Source organism: Cherax quadricarinatus, chromosome 56 (assembly GCF_038502225.1).
Source record: "Cherax quadricarinatus isolate ZL_2023a chromosome 56, ASM3850222v1, whole genome shotgun sequence".
Lineage (NCBI taxonomy): Eukaryota > Metazoa > Arthropoda > Malacostraca > Decapoda > Parastacidae > Cherax > Cherax quadricarinatus.
The window spans coordinates 14,119,842-14,144,355 of NC_091347.1; the positions used below are offsets into that span (position 1 = coordinate 14,119,842).

Sequence of the window (24,514 nt, forward strand, 5' to 3'; positions counted from 1 at the left end):
GGTTGTAAGAGAAGTAAATGCGAGGGTCTTGGCAAGAGGCGTGGAGTTAAAAGATAAAGAATCACACACAAAGTGGGAGTTGTCACAGCTGCTTTTTGCTGATGACACTGTGCTCTTGGGAGATTCTGAAGAGAAGTTGCAGAGATTGGTGGATGAATTTGGTAGGGTGTGCAAAAGAAGAAAATTGAAGGTGAATACAGGAAAGAGTAAGGTTATGAGGATAACAAAAAGATTAGGTGATGAAAGATTGAATATCAGATTGGAGGGAGAGAGTATGGAGGAGGTGAACGTATTCAGATATTTGGGAGTGGACGTGTCAGCGGATGGGTCTATGAAAGATGAGGTGAATCATAGAATTGATGAGGGAAAAAGAGTGAGTGGTGCACTTAGGAGTCTGTGGAGACAAAGAACTTTGTCCTTGGAGGCAAAGAGGGGAATGTATGAGAGTATAGTTTTACCAACGCTCTTATATGGGTGTGAAGCTTGGGTGATGAATGTTGCAGCGAGGAGAAGGCTGGAGGCAGTGGAGATGTCATGTCTGAGGGCAATGTGTGGTGTGAATATAATGCAGAGAATTCGTAGTTTGGAAGTTAGGAGGAGGTGCGGGATTACCAAAACTGTTGTCCAGAGGGCTGAGGAAGGGTTGTTGAGGTGGTTCGGACATGTAGAGAGAATGGAGCGAAACAGAATGACTTCAAGAGTGTATCAGTCTGTAGTGGAAGGAAGGCGGGGTAGGGGTCGGCCTAGGAAAGGTTGGAGGGAGGGGGTAAAGGAGGTTTTGTGAGCGAGGGGCTTGGACTTCCAGCAGGCATGCATGAGCGTGTTTGATAGGAGTGAATGGAGACAAATGGTTTTTAATACTTGACGTGCTGTTGGAGTGTGAGCAAAGTAACATTTATGAAGGGATTCAGGGAAACCGGCAGGCCGGACTTGAGTCCTGGAGATGGGAAGTACAGTGCCTGCACTCTGAAGGAGGGGTGTTAATGTTGCAGTTTAAAAACTGTAGTGTAAAGCACCCTTCTGGCAAGACAGTGATGGAGTGAATGATGGTGAAAGTTTTTCTTTTTTGGGCCACCCTGCCTTGGTGGGAATCGGCCAGTGTGATAATAAAAAAATAAAAAAAATATATATATATTTGGGGGGACGGTTCTGTGTTTCTTACTTTTCGCATGCTTTTGTGTGTGAAATATTGGGATGGGTGAGAAAGACAGAGAAAGAGAGAGAGACAGAGCTAATTAGTGCTTTAACATCTTAGGAAAACTTACACTAGCTTACGAAGAAGGTAGGTAGGGAGGGGATGAGGGCATTTCTGGGTGACGATGAAATTGTGTCGTTGGAAAATCTACCTTCCACTGCAATTGACGACGCGATCAGGTCCCTTCACAATCGAATAACTGATGCTACTAATGCATCTTATTAAAGACGCTTTGAGAAATTATCAAACAGAATGTCGAAGGCATCTTCAAACGCGACAACCAACAGTAGCTACATTGCACGGATTAAGGCAAGAATTAATTAACAGGATTAGTCATCACAAACGTGACTTATGGAAATTGCTAGTTCTCCAAGCTAATCAGTATAAACGTGAGCCAGCAAAATTTTGGAGTAAGATCCGACAGCTTTTAGGGGCAAAGCACAAGGCTCCTAACTACCTAATTCATACCTTCACTGACGAGGATGATGAAGATGTTGAGATTAAACTTGATGATCCACAGGACCAGGCTAATTTGATGGGTGATGTATGGGAGAAAATTCTCTCCCACAATAACAGTCGTCGATTTAACAATAATCACTATCAGTTGGTAAATGAATGGAGAGATGAGAATTTAGATGATCTACAACCACTACCTTCCATCGATACATCAACTCTTGAAGATGCCCACCTGCTTACTAGACCTATTACATTACTCGAGATGAGTCAGGTTATTGGAAGAATGCGAAATAGAGCCCCTGGTCTCTCTGGAATAACAATGAAACAAATAAAGTTCCTACCCAGAAATTGTAAACAGTCTTTGGTTAATATCTTTAATGCCATCTTGGCCTCAGGACATTTTCCAGTTGTTTTTAAGACTGCTAGGATGATCTTTCTTGCTAAGCCCAATAAAGACATCCATCAACCAGGGAACTATAGACCTATATCTTTACTTGAAGTCACTGGGAAAGTTCTTGAGAAGATCATTTCCAACAGACTGAACTACTATATGGAGTTTAATCACCTTTTTACTGAAAAACAATTTGGCTTTAGAACACATAGAGGTACCCATCATGCAATAAATATTATTTTCGATACTGTAGCAAGTCTAAAACATCAGGGCAATCTTGCCCTAATTGCCACCAGAGATGTTCATAAAGCTTTTGATAGCTTATGGCATGATGGTCTTATATACAAACTTATTGACCTACCAGACCATAACTGGACCTTTCTCAGATTAATATATAACTTCTTAACTCAAAGAAAAATCATTCCCACCTTTCAAGGCAGGTCGACAGAGCCTTTTATACCGACAGCTGGTGTCCCACAAGGTTCTTGTCTTAGTCCAATTCTATTCAACATTTATGTGAATGACCTTCCTCAACCAGAGTTTAATGATACAATTATAACGCAATTTGCAGATGATGTTATCCATGTCGTCTCATCAACTCCGGTAACAGGAAAATACAAGTATGAGAGAGTCATAGAAAAAATGAATATTGAACTTCGTCGAACATCTAATTGGGAAAAGAAATGGAGAATTACGACTAACCCTGACAAAGTCCTTGTTAGCACGATAGGATGTTTTGCATCAACCATCGAAGATAAAGGGGGTATCTCCATCAGAGGTACACCTGTAGCCATTAGAAACCCTAACAAGATCTTGGGATATGAAATAGACAGGCTGCTCCACTCAACATCTCATGTAAATAAAAAGATCAACATAGCCAAAGCCGGTCTTAACAGTCTCTTTAGATTTAATCAAGCCCCTTCACATGTCAAAAAACATCTGTATAAAATTATAATAAGACCTATACTTGAATACCCATGTGTCCCAATGTCATTAACAACAAAGACCAACATACTACGGTTGCAACGGGTCCAGAATAGAGCTCTCCACTTCATTGCGGGCACCAGGAGGAGAGACAGAGTTAAAATGGCAGATTTACACGTACAACAAGATATTGATGCCTTAAATGTACCCCTTGACACCCTGAAGAAGAAACAACTCTATGCAATGCAGGAACTCTACATGTCAGATAGAGAACATCCTCTCCAAGTTGAAAATACCACGGATTATATCATCAATACTCCTCACAGGACTCAAAGAATGACTCTCCCACAGAGGGTCCGTCGTTTTATCCATAAAGACGATTACCATCGACCAATGATCTTGAGCAACCTCCCTGCAGATGAAGATGATTGGGTAACACCAGAACCCTTCTATGTTTACTAAGAAAATCATCGCCCCCAATTAGGGAGACATCTTGTATAACATTCTACTGTTAAAATTATGCTACATTTACTATGGCGGGACACCACCTTGTAAGAAGCTAATGTGTCAAGTAATTCTTTATAAACTGGCCAGAAAATTATTGCCTTCATTGTCGTTTAAATATCCGTTGTGCAATCGCAAAAAAAAAAAAAAAAAAAAAAAAAAAAAAAAAAAAAAAGCAATTGCAACTTGTATATTTACTACCAATTCAGAGTCATGTACTTATATATCTGTTATATCTATGTGACTCTGATGGGTTAGTATTATACCCCTTCAAGAATATTTTATTATTCCACATACACTTTTTAAACTACACCAAAGTGGTTGGGCCACATATCTTTTATATCCTACCTCTCTCCCCCCTCCCACCCTTTTCCAATATTTCTATCCTTACCCATCCTTCTTTCTTACCCATCTTACCAAAGCTCTGGTCATAAGAAGAAGAAGATGATTGATAAAGAGGAGGAGGAAGAGAGGTCGAAGAGAGAGAGAGAGAGAGAGAGAGAGAGAGAGAGAGAGAGAGAGAGAGAGAGAGAGAGAGAGAGAGAGAAAGAGAGAGAGAGAGAAAGGCATGGCCGGCCCGGACTCATAACTTTCACTATCTCATGACCAGCGTTAAGTATAATCGTGCATCTCTTTCCAACTCGTTAACGACGTCCCTGACTCCTCAAATTATCATTCACTACCACCAACATATGATTATTACAAAGAACCCATATATATATATATATATATATATATATATATATATATATATATATATATATATATATATATATATATATATATATATTATTTTTTATTTTATTATCACACTGGCCGATTCCCACCAAGGCAGGGTGGCCCGAAAAAGAAAAACTTTCACCATCATTTACTCCATCACTGTCTTGCCAGAAGGGTGCTTTACACTACAGTTTTTAAACTGCAACATTAACACCCCTCCTTCAGAGTGCAGGCACTGTACTTCCCATCTCCAGGACTCAAGTCCGGCCTGCCGGTTTCCCTGAACCCCTTCATAAATGTTACTTTGCTCACACTCCAACAGCACGTCAAGTATTAAAAACCATTTGTCTCCATTCACTCCTATCAAACACGCTCATGCATGCCTGCTGGAAGTCCAAGCCCCTCGCACACAAAACCTCCTTTACCCCCTCCCTCCAACCTTTCCTAGGCCGACCCCTACCCCGCCTTCCTTCCACTACAGACTGATACACTCTTGAAGTCATTCTGTTTCGCTCCATTCTCTCTACATGTCCGAACCACCTCAACAACCCTTCCTCAGCCCTCTGGACAACAGTTTTGGTAATCCCGCACCTCCTCCTAACTTCCAAACTACGAATTCTCTGCATTATATTCACACCACACATTGCCCTCAGACATGACATCTCCACTGCCCCCAGCCTTCTCCTCGCTGCAACATTCATCACCCACGCTTCACACCCATATAAGAGCTTGGTAAAACTATACTCTCATACATTCCCCTCTTTGCCTCCAAGGACAAAGTTCTTTGTCTCCACAGACTCCTAAGTGCACCACTCACTCTTTTTCCCTCATCAATTCTATGATTCACCTCATCTTTCATAGACCCATCCGCTGACACGTCCACTCCCAAATATCTGAATACGTTCACCTCCTCCATACTCTCTCCCTCCAATCTGATATTCAATCTTTCATCACCTAATCTTTTTGTTATCCTCATAACCTTACTCTTTCCTGTATTCACCTTTAATTTTCTTCTTTTGCACACCCTACCAAATTCATCCACCAATCTCTGCAGCTTCTCTTCAGAATCTCCCAAGAGCACAGTGTCATCAGCAAAGAGCAGCTGTGACAACTCCCACTTTGTGTGTGATTCTTTATCTTTTAACTCCACGCCTCTTGCCAAGACCCTCGCATTTACTTCTCTTACAACCCCATCTATAAATATATTAAACAACCACGGTGACATCACACATCCTTGTCTAAGGCCTACTTTTACTGGGAAAAAATTTCCCTCTTTCCTACATACTCTAACTTGAGCCTCACTATCCTCGTAAAAACTCTTCACTGCTTTCAGTAACCTACCTCCTACACCATACACTTGCAACATCTGCCACATTGCCCCCCTATCCACCCTGTCATACGCCTTTTCCAAATCCATAAATGCCACAAAGACCTCTTTAGCCTTATCTAAATACTGTTCACTTATATGTTTCACTGCAAACACCTGGTCCACACACCCCCTACCTTTCCTAAAGCCTCCTTGTTCATCTGCTATCCTATTCTCCGTCTTACTCTTAATTCTTTCAATTATAACTCTACCATACACTTTACCAGGTACACTCAACAGACTTATCCCCCTATAATTTTTGCACTCTCTTTTATCCCCTTTGCCTTTATACAAAGGAACTATGCATGCTCTCTGCCAATCCCTAGGTACCTTACCCTCTTCCATACATTTATTAAATAATTAATATATATATATATATATATATATATATATATATATATATATATATATATATATATATATATATATATATATATATATATATGCGCCGTGCCAAATATGTAAAACTTGTCAGTTAGCAAGAACTAGTTCAAAATTAAGTCCTTTCTAAAATTTTCTCTCTTACGTTTAAAGATATATTTTTTTTCATTTATGTTAATGTTAAAAATTAATAATTTTGTACCAAAAGAACCTTAGAAAACTTACATGTTCTTATAACAAGCGCAGTTTAATTAACCTTTATCCAACTAAATATATTTAGGTAAGTTTACAGTAATTTAATAATAAACAAACACAATGAAATATTTTTTCGTTAGGTTCAGAATTATTTATGTGAAATTATTACATACGCAAATTTTAGCTTGTCTTATTCGGCAAGAAGAGCGTTGCTATTTAAGCCCAAATCGCAAGTTTTACCTATTCGGCACTCTCTCTCTCACACACACACACACACACACACACACACACACACACACACACACACACACACACACACACACACACACACACACACACACACACACACACTAAAAACGAAACAGGTACGACAATGTCATTTTTCAACTGCTAAGGTGACAACTGTTGTAACCTCGACATTTTCTACACAGAGCTAAGCCAACTAGCACAATCTATAGGATTCTAAGTTGAATGGAAAGACACTAATCACCTTCCATTCACAGTATGCAGGAAACCAACTCAAACAGCAAACGTCAGAAATTTCCACAGTCGTAAGGCCAGTCAAGGCAAGTAAAAAATTAGCAAAGATTCTGTTAAATTACTTTGGGTACCCTAAATGGCACATCTTCGAATTACTCAGAGAAGCTAATTAAATTTCTACACCAGACTAATCAAAAACAAAATATCATTTGACGCTATGGAATATTTTAACATCAAGGAGTAAATGAAGAACAAAATACAGAAGCAACTACCTTCAACCTAGAAAATAGCTTTTCAAAACAGAAAAAAATTAAAAAAACAGAAATGTTGGAATACAGAGGTTTACTAAATTTCCTGCAACATTTGTGACTCCCTTTAACGGTAGATGACATAGCAATACTGACGAGTTGTTGACCTAATAAAGACACAAAAACAGTAATTGGAAATGTTTTTTAGAAGTAGTTTCGTCTGCACAATAGGCTATTTCAAAACATATTCTGCGTAAAGATCAAAAGTTACTACACAGTGACTGAAACAGTTCAGAAATAACCTCTTAATAGAGGAAACTAATGATGGTTTCCTCCGTTCTGGACTGTTGTCAAAATTAAAACCCTCTGTGTGGGTTATTTGTGAATAATCTACATTAATTACGTGTTACAAATGGTATATAATACGGACATGTTGAAGAGTAAGGTACCTGGGTAGCACTAGGAATCATTGACAAGGATGTCTAGTATTGCCATGTGTCCTTCTCTTCCACACTGATAACCTGTACGAGAGAAAATTCGCTTCTGACACAAGTATAGGTCGATTAATAAATTCGGAAGAGGATACCAATAAATTTCAGGAAGATTTGGGAACTCTACTGTGGTTCGAAACGTGGCTTCAACACTACACTGTGTAAAAGTCCAACATCCTGATTCATGGGAATTAAAATAATCATCGCACTGATAAATTCGGTGACGCAGAGGTCGATCATGCAGAATGTGGAATATATTTTGTAGTCATGTTAAGCAGAAATCCGAAGGTAATACAGCAGTATATATATATATATATATATATATATATATATATATATATATATATATATATATATATATATATGTATATACAGAACTTCGTTACAGTGCGCTCTTTAATGATAACTGTTGACGTGAACACAATGCAGAGTTAAAGGAAGATGTTAATTATCTCAATAATCCCCCTTTTTCTCCTCGTTCTCTTGCCTGAGAGTCCGATGATTATTTTTTCCTGTTTTCACTGTATTTATGACATATTGTCATGGGTATTAGAGAGAGAGAGAGAGAGAGAGAGAGAGAGAGAGAGAGAGAGAGAGAGAGAGAGAGAGAGAAAGAAAGAGAAAGAGACAGACAGACACACAGACAGACAGACCTAGAGACACTGTTCCTATGGATTTGACAAGTTGAACAGCTAGAAATATGCTATGCTGGGTTATGAAGCTAATAAATGTTATTAATATTTTCTGCTCTCTACTAGAGAGATCACTTTTAAAAGAAATTGGAATTTTGGAATGTTGAACGAGTTACCGTTTATCAAAGGAACTTATCAATGGGCAGTTGACCAGGGCTTTTATCCGTGTGTGTGTGTGTGTGTGTGTGTGTGTGTGTGTGTTTAAAGAGAGAAGGAATTTCAATCCAGCTCAATAAAGTAGTCGAAGGAATTTCGTAGCATGTGTGTGCACATGACAGCTCCGATTAGGGAAGCATCTGTTGGTGTCAGTGATCTACTGGGATAGTGGTAGCTAGCTTCAACATTGTTTCTGCTGCCGGTGATGTTAAGTCTGTTGCTGTTGGTGATGCTGCTGGAGATGCTGTATCTGTCGCTGCTGGAGATGCTGTATCTGTCGCTACTGGAGATGCTGTATCTGTCGCTACTGGAGATGCTGTATCTGTCGCTACTGGAGATGCTGTATCTGTCGCTGCTGGAGATGCTGTATCTGTCGCTACTGGAGATGCTGTATCTGTCGCTACTGGAGATGCTGTATCTGTCGCTGCTGGAGATGCTGTATCTGTCGCTGCTGGAGATGCTGTATCTGTCGCTACTGGAGATGCTGTATCTGTCGCTACTGGAGATGCTGTATCTGTCGCTACTGGAGATGCTGTATCTGTCGCTACTGGAGATGCTGTATCTGTCGCTGCTGGAGATGCTGTATCTGTCGCTACTGGAGATGCTGTATCTGTCGCTACTGGAGATGCTGTATCTGTCGCTACTGGAGATGCTGTATCTGTCGCTACTGGAGATGCTGTATCTGTCGCTACTGGAGATGCTGTATCTGTCGCTACTGGAGATGCTGTATCTGTCGCTACTGGAGATGCTGTATCTGTCGCTACTGGAGATGCTGTATCTGTCGCTGCTGGAGATGCTGTATCTGTCGCTACTGGAGATGCTGTATCTGTCGCTACTGGAGATGCTGTATCTGTCGCTACTGGAGATGCTGTATCTGTCGCTGCTGGAGATGCTGTATCTGTCGCTACTGGAGATGCTGTATCTGTCGCTACTGGAGATGCTGTATCCGTCGCTACTGGAGATGCTGTATCTGTCGCTGCTGGAGATGCTGTATCTGTCGCTACTGGAGATGCTGTATCTATCGCTACTGGAGATGCTGTATCTATCGCTGCTGGAGATGCTGTATCTATCGCTGCTAGAGATGCTGGAGATCCTTATGTTAATTCTGTATCGATGCTGGTAAAGAAACTGAGCAACTTTTCCATTCATGGGAATACACTTGTATCCAACTCATTCCGCAGAAGGTGTATAACCCTCACGGGTTTAGGGCTTCCCCTTGAGTATTATGATAAAAGTAATAAACGTAATAACTAGCATAATTTCTACCACCACTATAGCTAGCACCATTATCACTAACACCCACATAACTAGCACCATCACCACCACCACCATTACTAGCACTATCATCACTACTGCCACCATCACAGTCGCCATTACGGCCACCAACACTTCCATCATCACTACAGCCACCACCATCACTATTATCACTATCACCATCATCACTGTTATCACTATCACCATCACTACCATTATTAAAACTACCACCATCACTACCATTATTAAAACTACCACCACCACTGCCACCACCACTACCACCATTATAAACATCAATGCTAACTTCATCACCATCATCGTCTCCAAGATTCACCACATTAGTGATGCAAGCAACACCATCGACACAGTCGCTACATCCCTGGGAAAGCTCTAAATGCATACGAGTTTAACAGTAGACTGAGAAAGGGAGATCAACACCTAACTTTCTGGTCTAGTTCAGGTTAAGTTTTAAAATCCTCTTCTAAACTACTACTGCTGCTACAATTATTACTATTATTATTACTATTATTATTATTACTATTATTAATATTACTATCATTATTTTTACTATTACTACTATTATTACTGTTATTAATCATTACTATTATTAATTCTACTGCTACCACTACCATTGCTGCTACTGCCAACATTACTACTGCTACAACTACTACTACTACTATTACTAATACTACTATTACTACTACTATTTCTACGACTACAACTATTATTACTACCACCAATACTACTACTACTATTGTACGAGTCATTAACAAACTTTCCAGGTCACTGGGAACATTTCGCCCCCGTGTAGACAATTACTAAAAGTGAGGCAAATTCTTAAGTAACTTTGGTACATTAAAAGATTTAATATTACGTTAATTTTAACTAAAGTTGAGTCAGGTTGCTGTGTTAGTTTTGATAAAAAAAAAAAGATGTAACAAATTCTCTGCATATTAGTCTGTAATTTTTGAAGGAGATGGATTAGTTATGATTATAATAATTAGTTATGATTATAATTATTATGGAGAAGATAGAGATTAGTAGAAGCTAATGATTAGATTTTTCATCTTCAGTTTGTTTAAGAATTAGTATCAATATTTTCATGTCATGTGAGAAGCTCAAATTGTATTTGAAACCATCACTACATAACTGAAACCATTGCGATATATTTGAAACCATTGGAATATGTTTAAAACCATTACGATATATTTTTGTAAGTATTGATGTATAGGTAAGACACATATGCAACAGTTAGGTATCTTTATTTCGAAACGTTTCGCCTACACAGTAGGCTTCTTCAGTCGAGTACAGAAAAGTTGATAGAAGCAGAAGAGACTTGAAGACGATGTAATCAGTCCATCACCCTTAAAGTTTTGAGGTGGTCAGTCCCTCAGTCTGGAGAAGAGCATTGTTCCATATTGTTTCATTCTATGGAACAATGCTCTTCTCCAGACTGAGGGACTGACCACCTCAAAACTTTAAGGGTGATGGACTGATTACATCGTCTTCAAGTCTCTTCTGCTTCTATCAGCTTTTCTGTACTCGACTGAAGAAGCCTGCTGTGTAGGCGAAACGTTTCGAAATAAAGATACCTAACTGTTGCATATGTCTTACCTAACAACCTGTCGGTATTTTATACCATTTTAATGTTCTATTGATGTATAGTTGAAACAAGCGCGTTATATTTGAAATTACTGTTATATAATTGAAACCAGTACTACATGTTTGAAACCACTGTCATGTAAATAAGAATGTTGCAGCACAACTGAAACCACTGCGAATGTTTTCTTAATAGTTCTCCATTGACTATGTTGGAAATGCGGGGCCATTAAACCCCAGTTTTTTCACAGATCAAGAGCTGGAAATCACGAAATAAAGACATTAAAAACGTAAGCAAACAAAAATTAAAACGAGGAGAATCGCAGTCTGGAACAGAGAGACGGTGATGGCAGGTGAGCAGGTCATTGATAACAAGGGGGATTTAAAGTTAACTTAAACTCCGAGTGACATTGGCTCACCAGCTCAGAATCAACGAACATATGAACTCAGGGAGCAGAATGACATTTCAGGAGGAGCAAAGTTTCAAAATCCTTCACCTCGGAAGCTGTAAGGTCATCACACTCGGATGAACACCGAGAGGAAAATCGTTGAACCGTACAAGAACACCGCTTGTCCCAGTATTGCCTCGCTCATCCGTGCTCGCTTATGCTAAATGGATTCCAGTACGCTTAAATCCACAGTGCTCAATTACTGTATTGGATGCTAATATTCTCGTGATCATTCACGGTATTTGCTAATAAATGCAGCAGCTGTTACGTGTTTAGTAATCACGAGCAGCCATATGTCAGAATATATGTCTGACGTATATTGTATTCTAAAATAAGTCATGAAGCTGGAATCAGCCTGTGTTATCTTGTTACCTTCAGCATCATTTGCATGCTGGAGTGAAGGCTCATTCGTTGCGTATGTCAGAGAGTTGTTGTTACCAATCACACTGTTGATCGTTCCATATGCCAGTGAAATGTCCTCAGTTAATCCGTTAAATCGCAGCATACGCCAGTGAATTGTTGTCACTTTGGCTACCAGTCGTTGCCTATGTTGCACAACTGTTGTCTGTCAATGCCAGTCTTATATATTCAATACAGATATAATGTCAGAGATAATCACTCGACTTGTTGGTGGATAACGCATTAAAAATATTTCTCCTCTGTTCAACGAGCCTAAAATTCTTTTTGTTACTCATTTCCTATAATGTTTACTTATGATCAGTTCTCCATTGTGCTGACATTTACTCCTATTGACTATTTCACCAGACTCTTTTAACAGTCTCGCCTGAATCTATTAACAGAATCTATTGACAGTATTATAAATCCTCTTTCCTAGGGAACCAAGCTCATTTATCCATACTATAATAATTGTGTTATTATTACTCGCTAACAGTCTACAAAGATAATGATTAAAATATCGATATTTGTACTAATATTCAGTTAAAATTTAAAAACAGAGATTATCCAGTATGATTAGTAGTGCAAAAATACTTCTTGTCTCGCCTGTTCAAAAATCGTATTATATCTCACCTTTTCAAAGGTCACGCCTTCTCTAATATGCGCAAGATGTGTCTCCCTTGTGCAAAGGTCAGTTCTTGTTTCACCTGTTGCGTACACAGGTATCCCCAAAACTGATCGCCTGACCAATTCAGTATCTAAAGTATTAATTGTACCCTTACCTCACTGGCCTACAGATACATACATTGTCCTCTTGCATGGAACTTGGCCCATTAATAACTAATTTTCTATTCTGGCTTCTCCTCCTTATATTTTATCTGTGTATTATCATTTTTTGTTTTGTTTTGAGTGGGACGTATGTGCAGTCGGTGAAGTGCGAGATCGCGTGTTTTAGATCCACAAAAGACGGAACAGTAACTTGCTATCATCTTAAGAATCATAACTGCTGGGGAAACTGCCTCCATAATATGTAGAGCAAAATGTATGTACAAGAGAAGAATCACAGAGTTAAATTTCTCGGCTCCATGACCCAATTTCTGCATCTTCCAAAACAAGCAGAAATCAGAATTTATAACTACCCTTTTCTTTAAGTCACTTTTTACTGAACTTAATTTATATCGTTGGACTTTCCGGGGACTGAACCCCTGCCGTCTCTGATTAGAGTTGTTATGGGCCTCCAGCCTTACACTTGTCATTTATAAACCTGATCCCTACCACCCCCTGCCAACAGCTGTCATTCACGCACATGGTCCATACCACCTCTGCCAACAGCTGCAATTCATGCACCTGGGCCATACCACTCTTGCCATCAGCTGTCATTCATGCAGCTGGTCCATACCTCCCCTGCCATCAGCTGTCATTCATACAGCTGGTCCATACCTCCCCTGCCATCAGCTGTCATTCATACAGCTGGTCCATACCACCCATGCCATCAGCTGTCATTCATACAGCTGGTCCATACCTCCCCTGCCATCAGCTGTCATTCATACAGCTGGTCCATACCACCCATGCCATCAGCTGTCATTCATACAGCTGGTCCATACCACCCATGCCATCAGCTGTCATTCATGCAGCTGGTCCATACCACCCCTGCCAACAGCTGTCATGCACCTGGTCCATACCACCCCTGCCAACAGCTGTCATTCATGCACCTGATCCCTACTACCCCTGCCAACAGCTGTCATCCCATTACCTGATCCTTATCACCCTTTCCATCAGCTGTCCTTCTGTCATCTGATACCTACAACCCCTACCAACAGCTGTCATTCATGTACCTCATACCTATTCCCCCCCTACCAACAGTTGTCATTCATGCACCTCATCCCTATCACCCCTTTCCAACAGCTGTCATTCAAGAACCCATTCCCTACCACCTCCTGCAACAGCTGTCAGTCATGCACTTGATCCCTATCACTCCCCTGCCAACAGCTATCATTCATGCATCTGATCCCTATCACCCATGCCAACATCTGTCATTCATACCCCTGATCTCTAACACCCCTGCCAAACAGCTGTCATTCATACACCTAATTCCTAACACCCCTGCCAACAGCTGTCATTCATGTACCTGATCCGTACCACCCCTGCCAAACAGCTGTCATTCATGCACCTGATCCCCATCACCCCTGTTGAAACAAAATGAAAGTTCACAATACTGTCAGTTTAACATTGTGACTAGCATCGTGAATGGTTGAGAAAACTGAAATATAATACAGAGAACATAGTACAGTTTTGAACTCTCTCTCTCTCTCTCTCTCTCTCTCTCTCTCTCTCTCTCTCTCTCTCTCTCTCTTTCTTTCTCTCTCTCTCTCAAGACTCAGAGCCATGCAGCAGTATAACTACAATGTAAAAACTTTCGGAAAAAAAGTAGTTAAAAGTACTTTAAGTGGGTGTAACGCGATCATTGGCACGGCTCGCCCTGGCATACAAGTGACATCATTGACACTGTATAAGCACAAACTTTTCACATTTAGTTGTAAATGTGACAGGTGTGACTTGTGAAACAAGTGACACGGCACATGTCAAGGATGTAACAGTTACGACACATGTCAAGGATGTAACAGATACGACACATGTCAAGGATGTAACAGTTACGACACATGTCAAGGATATAAGTTATGGCACATGTCAAGGATATAACAGTTATGGCACATGTCAAGGATGTAACAGATACGACACATGTCAAGGATGTAACAGTTACGACACATGTTAAGGATGTAACACGACGCATTTCAAGGATGTTTTAGTTACGAAACACTTTTATGTGAAAGCATACGACAGCCCTTCATGTGAGAATGTGATACAGATTAGATTTTGCCAACGAAGTGGCTAGAAAATTTGCACCCCATATCCATCCTGTGGACGGTAGCGCAAGAGCATATGGGTACACAAAAGGCCTAGGAACTAGGTCCCGAAAGGGTTAACAGTTCACTTATCTGTTACAAGCAAATTAAGAAAATTTGCTTAGTATATTTGGTATCTTATTTTCATTAACAAGATATCTTGACATCTCACATAGGTTATTAAACTGTCTATCTCTATATTCCTCAATAAGTGGACAATTAAACACACAGTGTTCAAGAGAGTGACCATATGCCTGACCACAAAATTTTCATTTGATTTGATCATCACCTGTGTCTCCCAAACTGCCAGAAGTACTTGTTACTAAGCCTAAGCCTGGCCACTACAACATCAATCAATCTGTTCACATTGCAAGTTGCTCCTTAAACATACTTATCAACGTTTATGTTAACATAGCGAGTTATAGACCTACTCAGGCTTCTAATTGCATTCCTATAACATTCATTTTCATTATTTCCCTCTCTCGTAATATTATTCCTAATGCTAGACACAGATAGTTACATTCTACATTCTCCTTCAGGGTACTCTTCTTGGTTAATATATCAACTTTATCATGAAGGAGTAATCCAGTGTGACGCAGATGATTGCCTTGAATGTGACAAGTTATAATGCGCAATATGTAAATATGTTTTGAAATGTGAGACGAATGTTAAGAGCGGATGTGAAAATTAACAGAATAATTTTTCTTTTAATTCAAGCTGAAGTGCTAAACCCGTTGGTGTCATACAGTAGCTGGAGAAGACAGGGTTGAGGGAAGGGGGGGGGGAGCATCAGTCAGTTTACACACTGCCACCAGTCAACCTACACACTGCCACCAGTCATCTCACACTACCAACACACTGCCTCCACTCAACTCACTCAGCATATAAATTGCCATCGGTTGACCCACATAGCCCACCCACTGCCACCAGGCAACCTAGAAACGGTCAAAAGTCAACCCAAGCAGCCCACCACTGCCGCCAAAGCACACAGTCCACACACTGCCACCAAAAACACACAGCCCACACATTGCCACCAGACAACCCACACACCCCAGATATAGCCACAATATACCCCCACAGCCCACACACTGCCATCGATTAAACCTCGGCCAACACTGCCAACTGTCAAGCTACATTGCCACCAGTCAACCCACGTAACCTACAGACAGCCATCAGTCAACCCACACTGCCTACACACTACCACCAGTCATCACACACCTGTCAACCCACCCACTTACACAGTCAACAGTCAGCCTACAAAGCCTACATACTGTTAACAGTCAACCCACACACACAGCCACTAGTCAACCCAAACAGAGCCACTAGTCAACCCGCACGCTGCCATCAGTCAACCCACACACACAGGGACTAGTCAACCCACACACACAGGGACTAGTCAACCCACACACACAGGGACTAGTCAACCCACACACTGCCATCAGTCAACCCACAGAGTCCCCCCCCCCACAATCACCGGTCAAACCAAAGCTTTCACACAGCCACCAGTCGGCTCACAAACTGGTAAATAGGCCTATATTATTAATATAATTTATTATTATTATTATTATTGTTGTTGAAAGCACTAAACCCGTAGGGGTCATGGAGGATTGGATTTCATCAAAGGAGGATGAGTATACTTCCTGTTCTTTTTTATCAAGAACCCCTCACTCTCATCAGGGTAAACTTTCCCCTTGAGGGAATAGGCCTATAAGCATTATATATATATATATATATATATATATATATATATATATATATATATATATATATATATATATATATAATTTCAATACCTTGATGTATCTCCTGAGCTGGTGGCCAGGTGCTTCTCTTAAGGTAGATATTCCTCGCTATTTCTCGTCTTGCAAGGTAATGTTGCACGTTGTCAATATTTGCACAAGATCTTCAGGAACACTTAAAGTGGGTCGTTTTCAAGGTGAATGCATGGGCCAGGTGCCCCCGCCAAGTACTCTCTGGCGTACTACCACACAACAGACTTTCTCTCCTACTGAAAACTGTGAGGGGGGTAACTAGCTGCGTATTGCTATGTAATGTGACTTGTCAATCACGTTCACACTGGCATTATCTCTCGCTTACGCTGAACTATGTCGCTCCGCTAGTGACACGTTTGGCTAGAGCGATGTTGAGTAAGTCACAATAGTTCGATCCGTCTCGAAGGTCGCTTGGAGGGTCTGTCAGCGTGAGGAGGAGGGTCACAGAGAGGCAGCCGCCTGGCTGGCAACTGCTGATTGCAGAAACAATTCTGGTCGTTGGCACTACCCACCCTAGCTGCTCCACGCACACACTGAGCTCTCCCACCCAACTCAACCTACATGCCGGAGACTCCCATCCGCACACGCACACGCGCGCGCCCGCTGCTTGAACACGCACGCACACACACACACACACACACACACACACACACACACACACACACACACACACACACACACACACATTATACCTGGATGTGTCATTGCCTGTGTGATTTATTGCATCTCATCTGCCGAGATGGATAGCCCACGGATATATCTTAACATAATGTCCTGGAGAAATAGCCCCTTGCCTCTCCATCTGGAGAGAAGTTATATACGTTGTGCACCTCAGTAGCTCACGAACAAGGCAGGGTATATACATCGTGAACCTCGGTAGCTTACAAGCAAGGGAGGGTATATATGTGCACCTCAGTTGCTCACGAACAAGGGAGGGTATATACGTCGTGAACTTCGGTAGCTTACAAACATGGGAGGGTACATATGTGCACCTCAGTTGCTCACGAACAAGGGAGGGTATATACGTCGTGAACCTCGGTAGCTTACAAACATGGGAGGGTATATATGTGCACCTCAGTAGCTCACGAACAAGGCAGGGTATATACGTCGTGAACTTCGGTAGCTTACAAACATGGGAAGGTATATATGTGCACCTCAGTAGCTCTTTGTGTGTGTATTACTTACCATTTTGTGTGTGTGTGTGTGTGTGTGTGTGTGTGTGTGTGTGTGTGTGTGTGTGTGTGTGTGTGTGTGTGTGTGTGTGCACTCACCAATTTGTATTCACCAATTTGTGTTTGCGGTGGTCAATACTCAGCTCCTGGTCCCGCCTTTGAGACCACGTTGACTTTCATCACTGATTTCTGCCTTCTTAGACCAAATCATATCTACTCTTAACGCTGTGTATTGAATTTATCTGCAGCACTGTTTCTTCCGAGTCATTCAACATCTCTACCGTCTAGAGACTTAAAAATATTTATTTACATCCCCATAACTCGTACGTAACATCAGCGTCCGCCTGTATATACGTGTGTTTTATATCTACCCACCCTTGTATAATATTGCATTTGTCGACTCGTAGCTTCTGGCCCCGCCTCACAACTTGCCACTTGCCAGATTCACTCCATTCTAGCCTCATGGGCCCTATCATGCCTGCTCTTAAAGCTATGCCTGAAGCCTGCCTACACCAATCCCCCCATCCACTTTCAAACCTTCCTGAGATTGAAGAAATACTTCCTAACATCCCTGTGGCTCATCTGTGTCTTTAACTTCCATCTATGTCCCTGGTTTCCCGTTTCTTTACTCTCAGACATTCCTATCTTCCCTATCAAGTCCACCGAGTATTTTGTATGTTATCGTGTTTTCCCTTGTTCTTTTGTCCTCCAGTGGCGTTAGATTAAATTCCGTTAGCTTCTCATAGTTTATGCTCCTTAACTCAGGAAGAAACATCATTGCATATCTCTGTATTTTCTCCTGTCTCTTAACCCACCTCAGGTGTAATTTCCATAGTGCAATATTCCTCAAGATAAACCTGTCATACGTTACATAAAAAGCCCGGAATGAATCTTTGTTAAGATTGCTGAAGGCTATTCTTAAATCTGCCAGACTAGCATTGGCTTCAGAGATTTTTCGATTAATGTGAACCTCTAGCAATATAATAGACACTATGCTCACCCCTAGATCTTTCTCTCTGAGGTCTGCAGCTTCTCTTCCGAATCTTTATTCCGTATCCGATCTTCTGGTACCTTCCTCAGTCTTCTGCTTCTGCGCCTTGTCCTGATCCATTTTACACCTTTTCCGGTCCTCTAATTTTATTCTTATTAGTGTGTGTGTGTGTGTGTGTGTGTGTGTGTGTGTGTGTGTGTGGTGTGTTTAATTATCTATTTGTAATTATGTATTTGTGGCGATAGAAACAGAGTTATTCTCGTGGTGTCCCGTCTTCAATACTCTATTCATTATACAAACACACACACACACACACACACACACACACACACACACATATATATATATATATATATATATATATATATATATATATATATATATATATATATATATATATATATATATATATATATATATATATGCAATAAGATCACAGTAAACAGGTGATTTCAGAATATGCAAAACAACCACTCTGAAAGAATAGAGAAATTCCAAGCGCTTTCGTGACTACTCACATTATCAAGGAACTATGAAAGTAAAGCATCCAAGGAAGCTATATAAGGGGTCTGGCCAGCACCTCACTATCAGATCCCACAACGGTTAAACACCTGACGCGCGCCGACCCAACTTGGATAGGTCCTTTGCACAACTCACCCCACAAACTATTCTACCCAAGAAAATTTAAAAATTATTTGTCAAGTGTATTATTAAATTCTTCCCGAATTCTATTAATTATAAATGGATCTAATTTATATAAACCAAAGGAAATATTCATATTATTGTCAAAACTGTTTTTTATGAAACAAGATTCAATTATATTCCTGTCGACCATGGACTTGCTTGATACTACTTTCTCAACTTTTTGAAAATCAATTGGATGGTTAAAATCTCTTACATGAATAAATAGAGCATTGGAATCTTGTCCAGTTCTAATGCTATATTTATGTTGTTTTAATCTTATTTCGAGATTTTTACCAGTTTGACCGTAATAAACTTTATCGCAAATTTTACAAGGAATCTTATAGACACATCCATCAGCATTTTGGGGGGAATTCTTTATCAATATATATATATATATATATATATATATATATATATATATATATATATATATATATATATATATATACATTATATATATATATATATATATATATATATATATATATATATATATATATATATATATATATATATGATGGGGTCCACCTCTGGTGTAAATTGTGGGACCCATAGCCTCGGAGAAGTGGATAAAAAGGCTTCAAGGAAGAATATTTGGATTTCTTCCTGAAGCCATTTGAATATTCCACTTCCCCTACCACCCCATCTTTTAAACTATTTTTTTTTTTACCAATAGGAATATTTTATTACATATTTTGGAACAGAAGATTTAAGAGATACATTGTTGATTTAAAGGTGGCATATATATATATATATATATATATATATATATATATATATATATATATATATATATATATATATATATATATACATATATATATATATATATACATATATATATATATATATATATATATATATATATATATATATATATATATATATATATATATATATATATATACATGTTGTTACGTGTGTATCACCGATTATAAGGCGAAAATCTCATCCAGCTCCTCAGAGCTGGGGCGTGTGCCCAAAATGCAGCATGCATTACCCCTTTGAACAGCCGCGCTGAGCCGCTGGAATAGAAAACTAGCTGCCCTGGGATCCCTAGTTACCCTGATGAGTCTTTTTCCCAGCTCCTTAAGGAAATTAGATGCACTCTTTCCCCATGAGCCAAGGGTCTCTGAGCCTATGGGAACAAACATATAATGATGGGCAAGTTCTCCATATTTTCTAGACTTTTGGGACTCCCTAAAGCTGGCAGCTGCCCCTCCTTCCTCCCTGGTGTATTGGAGATAGGTATCAGCCAAGGTAGATGCACATGTATAGTCCCACACCACCTGCTTCCCATCTGTCCAGGCTTGAAGGGTGATACCATCTGGACGCTTCTGGCTGCCATCAGATCTGCATAGTTGGGGTGGTTCCCTTACTGCTGGGCATCCAGCTGTTGTGAGGCTCTTCTTGATAATGTTATTAACCTCCTCATGTCTTGCAATCTTTCCCTCGGATTTACGGCACACAAGACCATGGTACCCGAATCGGTCTGCTGCTTCACTGCCACAAATACACCTGTGTTCGGCGAGAATAGGGGCGGCAAGTCGAAGGGCAACACCGATGCGGATGGTCTGTGGGTCGAGGCGTGTGCCAAGGCTGGAGTTGGGAACAGCCAACAGAAAGTCCCCAGCATGAGGGGCTCTCACTGCCAGGAGGCGGGCTCTATCCTTCCCTGACACACTCTGAAGCATCGTTGAGGCTATATTTTCCACTATTGGACCATCCCAGTGCGATTTTTTGTAGTTGTTGGGGGGAGCAGGTCTGGTTTCTGAGCCCGTTAGATTATCCCAGATCATTGCTCCGTCAATGAATTTTTGGTCCTGGGCTCCAATCTTGTCCCTAAGATGTTCAGGGAGAATCGCTGCTACAAGCTCTCTGGATGCAATACACGAGGACAGAAAAGCAGGTAACGCAATCTGTGATGACTTGCGGACACCAATGCCTCCTAGTCTGACTGGAAGTGTAGCTTGGTTCCACTGCCCGTCTTCTAGAGTAAGGTTAAGTACTTTCGTAAAAATCTGCCTCAGAATACTGTCATATTCGTGCAGTATAGGGTTATCATATGAAGGTGCACATCTTAGGAAATATGTCAACCTGGGCAGACTCAAGCACTTTGTGAGAAGGTACAAGGCATCATGGGTGTCCAGATTGCCTATTCGTTGTTCCATTCTCCTTAACTCTATATATATATATATATATATATATATATATATATATATATATATATATATATATATATATATATATATATATATATATATATATGTCGTGCCGAATAGGCAGAACTTGCTATCTTGGCTTAAATAGCAACGCTCATCTTGCCATATAAGAGAAGTGAAAATTTGTGTATGCAATAATGTTGCCAAAATCATTCTGAACCTAACGAGAAAAATATATTTCACTGTGTTTGTTTAGTATTAAACTATTGTAAACAAATCTAAAATATATTAAATATATTTAGTTGGGTTAGGCTAAAATAAATTGCTCTTGTTATAATAAGGTTAGGTAAGTTTTCTAAGATTCTTTTGATGGAAAATTATAAATTTTTACATTAACATTAATGAAAAAAAATATATCTTTAAACGTATAAGAGAACATTTTAGAAAGGCCTTAATTTTAAATGAGTTCTTGCTAACTGACCAGTTTTACATATTCGGCACGACATTATATATATATATATATATATATATATATATATATATATATATATATATATATATATATATATATATATATATATAATTGTCAGTGATTGCAGCACTTAGTAATTCCTCCTTCAGTGCATCCCACTGTTTAACCACTGGATATATTTTTTTTCATTAATGTTAATGTAAAAATTTATAATTTTCCATCAAAAGAATCTTAGAAAACTTACCTAACCTTATTATAACAAGAGCAATTTATTTTAGCCTAACCCAACTAAATATATTTTAGATTTGTTTACAATAGTTTAATACTAAACAAACACAGTGAAATATATTTTTCTCGTTAGGTTCAGAATGATTTTGGCGACATTATTGCATACACAAATTTTCACTTCTCTTATATGGCAAGATGAGCGTTGCTATTTAAGCCAAGATAGCATATATATATATATATATATATATATATATATATATATATATATATATATATATATATATATATATAATATATATATAAATTTAAATTGTCAGTGATTGCAGCACTTAGTAATTCCTCCTTCAGTGCATCCCACTGTTTAACCACTGGATAACCACTCTTTGCTATCCTTTCCACCCCAATTACTCCTTAATTTGCAACTGATGCCTCTTGTTATCTCTGTTGCAGGTACGGAGAAGTCTTTATCTCTTCCTTCAAGTCTTTTCCAAGACTTTATATATCGTTATTATGTCTCCTCTTTTAAAGCTATCAGCCAACATGGTCAACTTTAATGTTTTCAACCTTTCATCACAGTTTATGTTTCTCAACTCTGGCATTTTCTAACTTATCAACAACACTTCATATTCTGTATATGCATGAACATCAGATGAAAACTGTTCGTTTGTAATAAATCCTTGATGCCCTTTTCTAGTTGATTTCAGTATTTTGTCAGTCTATATTCCTGATGTAGGCGGATTTCACTTTCTCACATTTATGTTACATGGCACTTTTTTTATTAAATTACATTCCTTTATCAATCCATGTGCTCAATGTATATAGATCCTCTTATAAGGATTGTATAGTTATTTTCATTAATAATTGTACATAATATTTTTCCATCCGCAAACATATTCATATATTTTTATTCATTCTGGATATATATATATATATATATATATATTATATATATATATATATATATATATATATATATATATATATATATATATATATATATCCTAGGTAGTAGGTTGGTAGACAGCAACCGCCCAGGGAGGTACTAGCGTTCTGCCGAGTGAAAAACGGAAGCCTGTAATTGTTTTACACGATGGTAAGATTGCTGGTGTCTTTTTTTTCTGTCTCATACACATGCAAGATTTCATGTATATCTTGTTACTTCTACTTAAACTTAGGTCACACTACACATACATGTACAAGCATATATATATATATATATATATATACATACACCTCTGGGTTTTCTCCTATTTCCTTTATAGTTCTTGTTTATTTCCTCTTACCTCCATGAGGAAGTGGAACAGAATTCTTCCTCCCTAAGCCATGCGTGTTGTGAGAGGCGACTAAAATGCCAGGAGCAAGGGGCTAGTAACCCCTTCTCCTGTATATATTACTAAATGTAAAAGGAGAGACTTTCGTTTTTCGTTTTGGGCCACCCCGCCTCGGTGGAATACGGCCGGTGTGTTGAAAGAAGGATATATATATATATATATATATATATATATATATATATATATATATATATATATATATATATAATATAGGATGGGGTCCACCTCTGGTGTAAATTGTGGGACCCATAGCCTCGGAGAAGTGCATAAAAAGGCTTCAAGGAAGAATATTTGGATTTCTTCCTGAAGCCGTTTGAATATTCCACTTCCCCTACCACCCCATCTTTTAGTATATAATTTTTTTACCAATAGGAATATTTTATTACATAATATGGTACAGAAGATTTAAGAGATACATTATTGATATAAAGGTGGCATATACGGTACATGTTGTTACGTGTGTATCACCGACTATAAGGCGAAAATCTCATCCAGCTCCTCAGAGCTGGGGCGTGTGCCCAAAATACAGCAGGCATTACCCCTTTGAACAGCCGCACTGAGCCGCTGGAACAGAAAACTAGCTGCCCTGGGATCCCTAGTTACCCTGATGAGTCTTTTTCCCAGCTCCTTAAGGAATTTAGATGCACTCTTTCCCCATGAGCCAAGGGTCTCTGAGCCTATGGGAACAAACATATAATGATGGGCAAGTTCTCCATATTTTCTAGACTTTTGGGACTCCCTGAAGCTGGCAGCTGCCCCTCCTTCCTCCCTGGTGTATTGGAGATAGGTATCAGCCAAGGTAGATCCACATGTATAGTCCCACACCACCTGCTTCCCATCTGTCCAGGCTTGAAGGGTGATACCATCTGGACGCTTCTGGCTGCCATCAGATCTGCATAGTT

At 39.5% G+C, this 24,514-nt stretch overlaps 1 protein-coding gene across 1 annotated transcript in view; it reads right to left on the bottom strand.

The window, feature by feature from the left end:
* The window catches only part of LOC128700673 (uncharacterized), a 226,582-nt gene extending 209,481 nt beyond the window's left edge, over positions 1-17,101 (bottom strand). Inside the window, exon 1 of the mRNA XM_053793965.2 lies at positions 16,594-17,101. The gene's annotated coding sequence lies outside the window, so the exon portion shown is untranslated. The remainder of the gene's footprint in view (positions 1-16,593) is intronic.
* Positions 17,102-24,514: the final 7,413 nt, after the last annotated feature.